Genomic DNA, 10,231 nt, shown 5'->3' on the forward strand with positions numbered 1-10,231 from the left:
TCAAGCATAGCTTTCTGCAATGGCTTATCTTACATCAAGGTGTCCGAACTAGAGCTAAAGCCCTGCAGGCGAAGATTGGTGATGGAAAATGTAGAAGATGCAATGGAATGGAGGACCTAAACCATATGTTTATGGATTCATTGTAATTTCAAAAAGTTAGAACTTCTCGAGGAACTTCTACAAGATTGTTGTAAAGCCTTGCATCTCCAACAGTTTATTGTCAAAGAGCTGTTAATGGGAGAATGCCTAAAATTGGATATTCCCCTGTGAAACTTATGGAGGATGTCATACTTATGGTCTTGTTGGCCTCACAAAAATGAAGCTAGCCAGAATGTAAAGATAACATTGTCCCCTTCTTGCTTGAACTTAAAAGGATCTCAACCCTCACTCTCAAGCACATGAGAGATGTAGCCCCCTGTCCCTCTCTCATTCTTACAAACTGGCTCAGATGGCAAGATTCCATGCTCTATTTCTACTCCAAAGAGCGCATTTCTATGGCTACAAAATGTTTGAGCCTCTAATTGGTTATCTTTTTGGGATGCCTCTCTCCCTTCCTATGAGGCAAAGTTGTAAATTCCTTTGTCCTTTTTAATACAATTTCCTATTCTCTCAAAAATAAATTCACCAGGCCTACACTTGAGAGTAGCAAAGGAAGATTAAAAAAATAGCTTCCAAAGTGGGCTTACTAAGGAGAATCTACCGAGATGCTCGCATATGTTTGAGGACCAAAAAACGTTGAGATTGCATGTGGAGAAGAGAGAGAGAGGTGCCATGTTTCAACAGGAGCCCGCCAAGAGAGAAATTTTTTTGCTTGCACGATGGATCAAGCCAAGGTGAGAGAGATATAAAGTTTCTTTTCTGTTGTGCTTCTATGTGATGGCCTTCTTGTGTGTCATGCACCTGTCAAGTGGTCTCACACAAGTGAATTGTGTCCTATCAAGTGGTCTCTCTCAACTGTAGAAGACCAGCAATAGCAGAAACTCTCTCTCTCTCTCTCTCTCTCTCTCTCTCTCTCTCTCTCTCTCTCTCTCTCTCTCTCTCTCTCTCTCTCTCTCTCTCTCTCTCTCTCTCTCTCTCTCTCTCTCTCTCTCTCTCTCTCTCTCTCTCTCTCGTTCCGACTGTGCGCCTGCAACATGGAGGGGGCCGGGGGGGGGGGGGGGGGGGACTGCGCTCCTGCAACATGGATTTTTTGTGGGGGGGGGGGGGGGGGGGAGACTGTGCACCTGCAACATGGATGGGGGGGGGGGGGGGGGGGGAGAGAGAGAGAGAGAGAGAGAGAGAGAGAGAGAGAGAGAGAGAGAGAGAGAGAGAGAGAGAGAGAGAGAGAGAGAGAGAGAGAGAGAGAGAGACCTTGTGTCAGAACGATGGAGGAGGGACAAAAGGAGATATTTTCAGCTTGTTCATGTGAGCAACCTTGGGTGATTAACAGGTGTTGTCGGAGGGCGCGTGTGTGTGAGATGAACACATGCACTGTCCAGAGCAAGGGGGTGTGGGGATGAGGTGAAGCGATGGCGTATATCAGACAAGGGTAATGGGGATGAAGTCATGGGATGTGGGGAGGCAGTCTCGGGTTCTAGAAACCAAGTGGGGGTTGGAGTTGACGTGTTTCCATGGCGCAGGTCCCATGGTCTACAAAACAAGCCAAGGATGACAACAAAAAGCAGGATAGGGGGTGGGAGGGAGCACCTTGTGACGCGAGGTCGAGGAATGCGCACAAGGGTTGATGGGAACATGCATTGGTCATTTTCTTTGAAATTGCAAGATTCGTAGGAAATTAATTCAACTTTTGGAAAGTAGTAGCATGCGAGTGTAATAACAGTAGGACTCAATCTTCACAGACTCACAAGGCTCCAAGTTCATGATATTTTGGATATCCACTGTGACTAATAATTGTCCACTACCTCTATCCACAAATAAAATAATATTAAAAATTATGCATTTAAAAAGAAAAATTCTCCTTCTTAATTAGCAAAATTAAGAAATTCTCCTTCTTAATTAGCAAAATCAAGTCCTCACCCATTTGGGGAAAGCCTAAAAGGGCATGGGTAGCAACATGTGCACCCATCCAATTGGCGAGCATAGTGTGGTTGGGTTAGAGCACTACCCGGCCCTCAGACTTGCACTTTGATTTTCCTCTGGAAGGTTGAGAGGAGAGCGAAACGAAAGTGGGAAATAGAGCAAGTAGGTGACCATTCCATTAGGAATTAGGGGATGATATTGCCTGAAAAAGGGAATAATTCTTTGAAAGGTCTCTCTTCTATGCATGGAGATGTGAAGTGTGTTGGAATTAGGGTTGCAGGAAAACACACACAACTTGGAGAAGACAAAGGAAGCTCAAGGTACACAATAGAGAGTGTATTACTTAGTGTGCAATGGAAACATGAGTTAGCCCTACGGTGATGGGCGTATATACAATGCACGGGGAAAAAACCTCCTTGTGAGGGGAAAAATGCCATGACGGTCCTAAGTGTGTTCATACACATCACTACCACATGTATATGGTAACAAATCCCCCTGGAGTGATGCGATGAATGAGAGCTGGCACATAGAGTAAAGGGAAGTGCCATGCCCTAAGGACATGATCAGTCCACAAAGGGGAGTAAGCCCAAAGCTTTGCAGAAAGCTTCAAACTTCTCAAGAGACAATGCTTTTGTGAAAAGATATGCAAGGTTGTCCTGTGTTGGCACATAAGTCAAGTTGATCTCTCCTGTTGAGAGTCTCTCCCTGACATAGTGGTAATGCACCTCAATGTGCTTTGGGCGAGCATGAAAAACTGGGTTCCTCGCAACTGCCAATGTGCTCTCACTGTTAGTGTAGATAGTGTTGGCAATGTCCTATCCAACACCCATATCAGTGATAAGACGTCTAAGCCATACACACTCAACTGTAGCTGTGAAGACTATCATGTACTTAGCCTCACAACTAGAAGTGGCTATAGTAGGTTGCTTCTTGCTCAACCATAATATACATGAACTGTCAAGCATGAAACAAAACCACTTGTGGACACTCGCGTGTCAAAACAACCAGCCCAAAAAAGCATGTAAGTCTGGCGGCAATGATCCCCCTTGGGATAAAACAAGCAAACATGTAAAGTGCCACTGAAGTAGCGAAAAATCCTCTTGACAGCCTGCCAATGCTTAGACCCTGGGCTATGCATAAATTTTTTGACCTATGAGACTGCAAACTAAATATCCGGCCTCGTGTTGCATACATAAATGAGGCATCCAACATCATTTTGGTAAAGAGTGACATCTACAAGATCACTAGCATCAGGAAGACTCAATTTCAAACTTGTTTCCATGGGAATGGCAATAGGTTTGCAATCCTCAAGTCCAAACTTACATAGCAATGTCTCTATGTAACTTTTTTGACATAAGGCAATACCACCATCATACTTCTTAAAATGTATACCCAAGTAATGATGCAACATCCCCAAATCTTTCATCTTGAAAGTAGCATGCAAATCAGCCTTAAATTCAGCAATATGTCTCTCATTTAGTCCAGTGATCAGCAAATCATCCACGTAGAGAACCACAATGGGAAGTACATCACCCTCACGCTTTACATACAATGTGCTTTCTATTGGAATGTTACGAAAGCCTCGTTTGACCAAATGAGTGTCAGCCTTCTCGTACCAAGCACGAGGAGATTGCTTCAACCCATACAAAGCTTTGTTACATTTGCACACTTTATCCTCTTGTCCTTTCTTGACAAAACTGCGAGGTTGCGTTACATAACTTTCCTCAAATATGTCACCATTCAAGAAAAGCAATAACAATGTCTGATTGATGTACATCCCAACCAAAATGAGCTGTCAATGCACATAGAAATTGCATAGTAGTCATGCGAAAAGTGGGAGCAAAAGTCTCTTCATAATCTATGCCTTTGTGTTGTGCATAACCCTTTGCAACAAGTCGAGCCTTATAGTGATCAATCTCACCATCTGGCTTGCGTTTCAACTTGTAAACCCATTTCATACCAATGGCCTTTTTGCTAGGAGGAAAATCATATAAAGTCCATGTGTCATTTTCTATAAGTGCATCATATTTTGATTGCATGGCAGCCATCCAATTCTCTGAATTCTGTGCTTCATCAAAAGACAGAGGTTCCTCAACATCATGTTGTCAGGCCAAAGGCTAGGACGGACATGCGGTCAAGGGGCACCATATGGGACGGCTAGGAGCTATATATGGCGCGGTTGGGTGGAGAGCTGCATGATCCAGTCCCCTCGGTTCTCACATTGGTATCAGAGCTCAAGGAAGAAGGAGAGGCATGGAGGAGCAAGCAAGGCTCGGCATGGTTTCTCTTTGATCTGTTTCTCTCAGGCATATCAATTCTCGTTTTTCCTCTCGCCATGGAAGTAGCATAACATTGAAGATGGAGGAGATGCATGTTGCTCATGGAAGCTTTGCATGCTGCTCCGGTTTTGCATGGCACTCGGATGCCACAAGTGGGCAAGGTCCCTTGGAAAGCTCGGCATGCAGGGCCATGGGAGCGGCTGCTGCACACAGAGGACCGATTGGCGGCGCCGAATTGGCTTTGCTCACCGTCGTTGGGTTTGTAGGAGGGAGAGGAGCAAGGTTCATTTCTATTGCCTTGGCCCTCGATGCCCAGATCGTCCCCCCCTTCTGTTTTTGACCCCGCGCAGATCGCCATGGCGATCTGTAGGTAAGGTTATTATTATTATTATTTTTTAATTCTTGCTCTTTCACAAGGTGGGCGCCCAAGGGGTCACCCACAAAAAGTGTCTCCCAAGGGGTCATCCCCTCGCAACGCCACAGGCAAGGCGGCATGCCGTGACAGTTGGCTCGGGCTGTTTTGACCCGACAAACATGCAGGCCCGATCGCAAGCATGCATGGCTCGGAAGGGGATCAAGGACTTTTGACCCGGGCCATTTCGACCCGATAGACATGCAGGCCTGACCGCAAGCATGCATGGCTCTGAAGGGGGTGGTCAAGGACTATCGGCCAAGAGCCGTTTCGAGCTCACCATTGCGAATCCGTAGGAGCTTAAGCATGCTCAGGCTACAAGCCTTCTATTTTTCACTTGATCGCACATGTTTATTGTTGATTTTTCGTGCGGAGTGCGGTCCATTATTAATATCAACTTCGCATGTACCAACCTACAATTGACATGTTATCGAGGAACGTTCTGTCTAAGTAGACATCGATTCAACGATTGTACCTGATACAATCGGCTATCCAAGGGATAAAGTATTTAAGGATTCAAGCGGCGTTGGTATCTGTTGAAACTCCTTCTGCATATTGCAAGGCATTTTGGAAAATCTGGCAAAAAATCAGGTATTTCTGTTAAAAGTTTGTTGTGCAATCATTTTCTTTTGGTTTAGATTCCAACTTGTGTATAGATTGCCACCCAAGGGGTAGGTTGTACTTTGTCAAGCAAGGCTTGATTGTCATTATAGCACGTCTCTATTGACTTTAGTCACTCCCATTTCTTGGCATGAAGGATTGACTAACATGACTGATCATTCATGGATAGAATTAAATGCCTACGCCTTCAGCATCTGGGACAATACTTATTATTTGCAACATTTGTTTATTGCATGCCATGTTGCATACACTGTAGATGTCAAACCACTGATTGGTTTGTACACTTGCCTCAAGCATGGCTTGACTACCAACCTCCTTGACCCACAGCACGGGTCCTCAACAGTTTAACTTTGATATGAAAGCATAGCAACTCAGCTTTGTTTTGGAATCTCATAGAGATTGGCAAGGCCTGTACCTAGACTTCATGAACGGTGAAAAATTGTTCGGCATGGCCGACTCTTTGCACATCAGACAGGGCTCTCTTTCCTATGTCTTGGACAGCCGACATCGATACATACGATCGGCATGGCCATCTACTTGTTACTGCTTATAGAAGCTGACAAAAAATACCTCAATTCAAACTTTTTTTTCCCTTATCAAAATGATGAGATCTTTGACATGGTCGTTAGCTACACCTTGTCAAGGATGAGATATTTGACATGGTCAAATATCTTATATGGTCGATTCATATGTGGGTCGATAACAGCATTTGTTGGCTACACATTACTTATGTGAAGCACAGCTTCAATTTATGCATTTTGCATTACGACTTCCCGAGATTGGCATATGCTATGAGTATACAACCTCTAGAAGGATTTGGCACTATGCTTGTAGGATATTCATTACGTGCCAGACGAGTGTAAATGATACTTGAGGGTGTATATGATACACGTGACAACTCTCTCTCGTGTAGCAGAATTAGCTATGAGCCAGATTCGAACGAGTTTTTTTTTCTTTGAATTTTCCAGGCAAGGGGTTACATCCGAATGACCAGGTTAGACAGTTTTACATGAAGCAAGGCTTCTCTCATTGGTGCCAAGATATTGCCCATTAACTTGGAATCACGGGCTTTGGCACATAAGTTGGGATACCTCCTCACATTCTATGTGTGGCACCATCTAGTTATGATGTATCCCTACCAGTATAGCTGTGCAAGGCACTTATGGTTTTGGTTTTTATGTTTGAGGCCGTCACTGTAGCCATGGGCTTATAATTCTTCATGCAAGGCATGCTAACCAGGTGGCATGAATTCCACCGCTTCATGGATTACGCTTCCGCTATACATTAGCAGCTCTGTCAAGGACAAGATACATTATGGATTGTTTCACATGATTTTTATTTATGTTATTTGGTTGTTGTTAATGCACAACACCACTAAAAGAAACCTAAATCTAGGACTTGATTCACAGGCAAAGTGGCATATTTAAGTCATCCTCGTACAGTCACGGCCCCATACAAGGTAGATGGGTCAAGATGTGTTTTTTGTTGCCTATCTCGATGATAGCGCCATACAAATAGATTGTTGCATGCTTATAGGATAAGCTGCACGCTAGGCATAAGATGCATAAGAGCATGGAACCAACTTTACACGTCATAGTAGTTTAAGGAAAGTTCCTTAGTCCAGCATGCTCTCCTTGTCTCTCTTTATTATTTCTCTCGAAGAATAATGAAAACTTTCTAAGAAAATTTTGATACATGCTTTGCTTGTGAGTCAGTCTGAGCCAAGGTGCTCTAACTCTCAACTAGATAGTGACCGAGGCGCCACCCAAATTAGTCTTCACCGGTTCGTCAATTGAACATTAATTTGTTATTGGCATAAGGGCTATGAGCCACACAGGCTATGAGCCATTGCCATGCCAAGGGTAAGACCCAACTACTGGCATTCCTTGGGCGCTTGTTCTTGCATTCATATATAGCCAGTGGAGTACCCATCAACGCTAATGGACAAGCAAGACTCTTGCCATTACGGTTGTCAATTCCTTTGTCTTTGTCAAGGGGATGTTTAAGCAAGAAGTCTTTCATCGAGCTTGCTCTTTAGCCACGTGACAAGGTCATGTAAGACCATAGACTTTTGAGAAAGTGTTGTCAGTTTCTCTCTTTAATGTTCATCAGGATACCATGATAGGTTTGATTCTTGTTGAAACAGTTACAGAACTACATGGTAGGGTTCTGTTTGGCACATGTTGTCACACGGGATACAACATGGTCAAGGAACTCAAGGAGTTTGGTTTAGCCAGTGTGGAGCAAGTCTATGAGGGTCCCTCTCACTCACATCGCAAAGTGTTTATAGTTACCTCCACACACAAGTATATCTCGTACTTGATGGATGTCACTTTTCCTGACATCCTTATTTGAGACATGCTCCATATGTGGAGAATATGAGTCTCTGGGACTAACACTGGCGCCTAATTCCTAATGATGTGTCGCGGCGACTTCCCTAGGTGCTGGTCGCATCCATTTGTTAGACCATTTGGAGCACACAGTATTAAGAACAATTTCAGTGGCCAGAAATTGTCGAGTACTAAGTACAGACTTGTTGAGATTACAAGTGCTATGAAACAACCAAGTAAAGGATGGTTGTTTCTACGTATAGCCAAGTATGCTATGATAATGAGAATGTCTCACGGTTGGTACCTAGGTGTGACTGCGTTTTCACATTCTATTATGGCCCAACTTATGTTGAAAGGCTTTCATGTAGGTACCATGGAAAGTCTCGTCATGAAATTGCGGTTCGAATTTGTTTGTGTTAAATGCATGCACACGAGGTGTTATGGGCCCTAGTGTTTAATACAGATTTGTTCGGAGCGGCATGCAATTCATGGATTTTATTGTTTCTGCAAGTGTTTGCACTTCGAGTGCAACCTCTCTAGCGGATTTAGCATGAGTTCACACCCGGCCATATACAATAATGGTTTCATATGGGTGTTTGTGATTGGATGGTCTAAACTCTATGAGTTTATTTCGCTCAAATTCATATCAAGTTTCCGAGTGGAGCCTCACTTGGTTAGTCATTGGTTATCGTCAATCATGGAAGACTATCTTTAATTGATTGGGGAAAGCACCTCACTCTTATTCTCTTGTATTCATCCCGCGTTGGATGGACAGCTTACAAGCATTCTATTTAGTACTAAAGGATATGCTAAGTGCATACATTAAAGCAAGAAGCAACATAACTGGATCGGTTACCTTTCTGGTTTGGAGTTTGCTTCATATGATGAAAGGCATGTTGCGACTAGTTTTAGTCTCTGCCTATTATTCTCAAGTTATAAACCTTGATCATCAATTTTGATGAGGTTGGCTACTGGCAAGAAACAACAGTAAGTCAAGGACTTGGTTGCCGATGATAAGTATGTCAACATATTACTTTCATGGAAAGTTGAGCAGAGGTTTTATTGCACGTTTCAGTACCTTTAGAAAGTCTGAAACCTGGGTTTGTATTTAAACACCTCTTAGTTGTGATAACTCGTTTAGCATTCTCAAATGAGTTCTAAATGGAGTCTTCACATTATGTTGGTCATGAGTCGGTTAACCAAGACGGTTGCATAGGGACGACAATGTGGAAAATCAAGATGTTATTCTTGATTTCATTGAACCTCCTACTGAACCGGATTTCGTTCTAACGAACCGTTGTATCCATTAGGGATGCCACGGTGGGAAACATTAGTGTCCTTATGAAGGTATATACCATCACTTGTGTTTTCGAGGACAAAAACGCTTCTCCAAGGGGGGAGTAATGTCAGGCCAAGGGCCAGGATGGACATGCGGTCAAGGGGCACCATATGGGACGGCTAGGAGCTATATATGGCACGGTTGGGTGGACAGTTGTATGATCCAATCCCCTCGGTTCTCACACATGTAAGCTAGACACAGCCAAAGCGGCACAATCTGATGCATAAGATGCATGGCGAGAGCCTGAACGAGTACGACTAGACAAAGGTGCATCCAATTTACTGTCACGCAATGTATGCACCAGCCATTTTGGCATACCTCTAGCTTGCTCATTTTCAGCCCTTTCCTCATCAAGTACATCATGTACATCTGTATCAGTAATAGGCCGATCTGTAACATTTTTAGAAACCCCCATAGGCTGTACATTTGCCTCATTGGCATTTACATTCGAACTTCCACCACTAAAAAGAGGCAACAAAGTGTCATAAATGTCCTGTGAGGTTACGTTATTGTCTCTAGTACATGACAACAAGGGCTGAACACAATCTTCCACAAACACAACATCCTGTGAAACCAGAATACTCTTAGTTTGTGGATGATACAACCTATAACCTTTGCTTTCAGCACTATAACCAACAAAAATATATTTGACAGCCTTATCATCACAATAGTAAATTCCCTTTATAATAGTTAAACTAAAGGTCAACAAGGATTAACCCCACTAGAAAACACTAGTACATTGCACACAATGCTGCCTAAATCGGATTAAGAACCTAAACTAACCTTTGAAAATTAGGAAGGCATTTCCCATGGTATTAAGAGAAGATCTCTAACGCCTATCTTGGTCAAACTAGCTTAGTCAGATTGCTTGATTCATAAACCTAGACAAGGGATTATGACATAAAATTATATTGAATCTAATGTTTAATACTAAGCAATTATGCTGAACATTATGCTACCAAGTACATTTAAAGCAAACAATCATGGATGCTAAAAAACACAACAAGAGGTAATGATAATGGACAAGAAACACTTGTTCGGGTTGATGATCGCGCTCGAAAGAGTGGACGGGACAAAGATTCCACTAAGTTCAAAATAGCAACTACTTCAACGCGTTCCCGTACACACTAGAAAACACAAGGAATACCTCTAGGAGGCACATCAGTGGGAAGAGGCACCAACCTTTATTGAATACAATCAAACAACATAATTAACCCTAACCTAATTATTT

This window comes from Adiantum capillus-veneris, chromosome 23 (assembly GCF_014529385.1).
Source record: "Adiantum capillus-veneris isolate H3 chromosome 23, ASM1452938v2, whole genome shotgun sequence".
NCBI classification, from domain to species: Eukaryota; Viridiplantae; Streptophyta; class Polypodiopsida; order Polypodiales; family Pteridaceae; genus Adiantum; species Adiantum capillus-veneris.